Here is a 3,287-nt window from a genome sequence, read left to right as displayed (position 1 = left end):
AGTTATCTTTGAAATTAATCACACAGGTGTCATCAAGACCCAACAGTAGAGTCAGACTGCAATAAAACTGATCTGGTTGTGTGTGTTGTTATTGTGTCCTGCATACTTTGTTTTAATTCTTCTTTTTTCTATCTGATCATAAAAAATTCATAGTCAGATAGAGAGTTCCATGAAACAGGAAGGGCAGGTTTCCTGAAGAAAGAGGAAGTAAGCTTCCAGCCTGCAAAAGTATAAAAATAGTTTAGACTATTCCTTGTTTCAAAGCAAGGAATAGTCTAAACTATTTTTNATAACTCACATTATGATCATAATAAGAGTAACTAATAAGTAATGGTTATAATATTATAAATGAATGCTAAATCAGAGAAACTAAAAGGTTATAAATGTGATTTTGACATTTGAGCTTGAGATGGTTTAGTTGTAATTAAAGATCACTGATGTTGTGTTGGAGGTAGACGGCAGGTGAAAGGTTTGGGGAAAGCAGCACAGATAACAAGAGCCTGAGAGGAATGAATAATCTTGTATTTTTGATTTCTCTTGATTGAAAGAATGATTCATTGTAAGAGTAGTGTTAATTAGAAGTAAAGGTAGTTAAATATAGAAAGTCTTAATCACATATGCCGTTTTATTTGACGTGATCTGATTTCGTCTGACATAAATTTCAGGTACTTTGATTTTGTGTGACACATGTTATGGGTCTAAGTAATCATGCGGTGTTTATATTTAAGTGGAATGATTTTTAGTAATCAAATGTTAATTTTTGGAAATATAAATCAGATTAGAGTATTAGGATAAAATAAAAGATGCTTTTTGGGTGAGACAGACTGACTGCTGAGAAGCAGAGTAAAACCATTAAAAAGAAGAAGTGTAAATAGATGTTCGCGGAGGAGCGGACAAAAAGGAGAAGTGAAAGTGGGTAAATGTTAGGTGTTTTCCAAAGGCTAAGAGGTCAAGTAGGAACCACCCATGTAGACGGTTGAGTTGTCACTTATACCATCCACATACACACACATGTAAGCAAAAGATATATAAACTCTAAGAAGAGGAAGCAAAGGGTTCTTTGTTCCTGGTGCCGGAGAGAAGCTAACATAATGCAGAAGGACCAACAGCAGATGACGATGCCCTGGAATCCAAGAACCGGCTAAAGACTCCGCACCACCTGTAAGGGACAAGACCCGTGTACCCACAGATTCGGGTTTCCTGATTCGACCGTTGCCCTGCTCTCTGCCCTAAAGACCCCAACTCTGCTGCAATGGACTTGGTGAATGGACAAAGGTCACTGATTGATTGGGATCTAAGAGTCTAAAAAATAAAGGACTGCTTTGTTCCATATTAAGGGGATTTTTGTCTCAACAAGACAGGATCCTGACCAAGAACGCCAAAATTTCTGTTGTAAAGGGACATTACATCTACTGGGTATGAGTCCAACTGCTCCCCAAAGCCTCTTAGAAAATCTAGTGATAGGATAAGGAAGGGATAGGTAATGTGGTTGTAATCTGATATCTAAAAATTGTTAATTGTAACTGGTAAATTGTTTTGAAATAAGTTGCTGTCACTTAACCCTGCTAAAGCTACTAATAAAAATATACATAAAATTTTGTTGATGATTGTGGACATTGAAATTAATTCTGAGTCCGCAATTACTGCTGTTGCTTCTGATTATTGTAAAGTCTATGTACATGGTTCTAGGAAAATGGAGGCTCCATAGGTTTCTTTGGCGATGAGTAAATAATCACCCTGGGGTTCGAGCCGAGCCACTAAAATTTATCTAGTCTGCAACAAGTGCTCATTGTTACAAGGGAGAGAGCTGCCGTTAACAAAAGTGATTATTGGGACTAGGTAACCGTGAGAGCTACTGGGTTAATTGTCTTAATAATTGAAAAGGGTGATAACTTTTGTAGGCAGTCAGAGACTAGACGAGTCCTCCCACCACCAGCTTAAACACAATGTTTTCTAGACTATCCATGGAGTAAAAACCCTAGGAACTAGAAACTTTCCCGACCCTTTAACTGGAGAGCTGGTCAATAGTCAATAGTCAGTCGATGAGAATTGCACGGGTTTAGGTGGGGCTGGCTATTGTGCAATAACAGACACAGGTAACGGTTGCAGCCTAAACTTGCTAAGTTAATGTTCAAAGTTCAAGTCCAAGTCCATCCATCCATTTCTGTACACCCTTGTCCCTTGGTGGGGTCGGGAGGTGCTGGTGCCTATCTCCAGCTAACGTTCCGGGCGAGAGGCAGGGTACACACTGGACAGGTTGCCAGTCTGTCACAAGGCAACACAAGAGCACACACACTCACACCTGGGGTCAATTTGGAGAGGCCAAACTCCATGCAGAAAGACTGGGAATTGAACCCAGATCCTTCTTGCTGCAAGGCAACAGCTCTACCAACTGCGCCACTGTGCAGCCCCAAAGTACACCAGGAGTGTATGTGATAAAAGAAGATTCAGAAGGAAAAGAGATGATCCCGTTTATTACAGATTTTTTTTAAATCTGCGCAGAAGCGGGCTGAAAGCATATTTTCTTCCTTACTACTTTTGATTTCCATCCAGAGCTAACTAGAGCTAATTTTATTGTCATTTCCAGTGGAGTCTCTCCAGCCTCTAAGCTTGCAGACTGGGCTCCGAGATAACTCTTAATTTGCCTACTGTTAGAATATAAATAACTTCGTCACATAAGACTACAAGAAGTGAACTGACAGTGGGTTAAAGCGATGATACAAAAATGACACAAAAGCAACTGATGCTATGCTAGCTTAGCTCAGAACGATACCGTGAGTGAAATATTAATGCTAATAGAGCTCCGTAAATTTCGAGAAGAGTCTGGAATTGCACAACAAGACATTTTAGAGTCTTAAACTCGGATGGAGGCGTCAATTGGAGAAATAAAAAAAAATCGACACACTGGAGGAGAGACTGTTCTCATTTTGACCAGCAGGTGGAGCTCCAGTCCCAGGCTTTAAGAGTGACAAGTGTCTACTCCGTTATGGATTTTCTCCAGTTCGTCCTTTTGTAATCACATTTAATTACTCCATATCATAAAATCTGGAGTAAATTATGATTCATTCATCAAACCAGACCATTTTAATCTTTTATTAAATCACAAATTAACTAAAATTACTAGGGATGCCCTGATCAGGTTTTTAATTTAGTCATAACAGACCTACTTTAATACATATCTAAAATCTTTTCTGTATATATTGAAGTTTTAAGCAGAGGTTCGGTGTGAGAGCTCACTCTGGTGGAGGTTGAGCGGCGCTACATCTGTGAAATATTACTACCAGCAG

The sequence above is a fragment of the Poecilia latipinna genome, unplaced genomic scaffold, assembly GCF_001443285.1.
Source record: "Poecilia latipinna isolate Pla-1442-1.1 unplaced genomic scaffold, P_latipinna-1.0 Scaffold97, whole genome shotgun sequence".
NCBI lineage: Eukaryota > Metazoa > Chordata > Actinopteri > Cyprinodontiformes > Poeciliidae > Poecilia > Poecilia latipinna.
Note: the sequence above shows the minus strand (reverse complement) of the source record.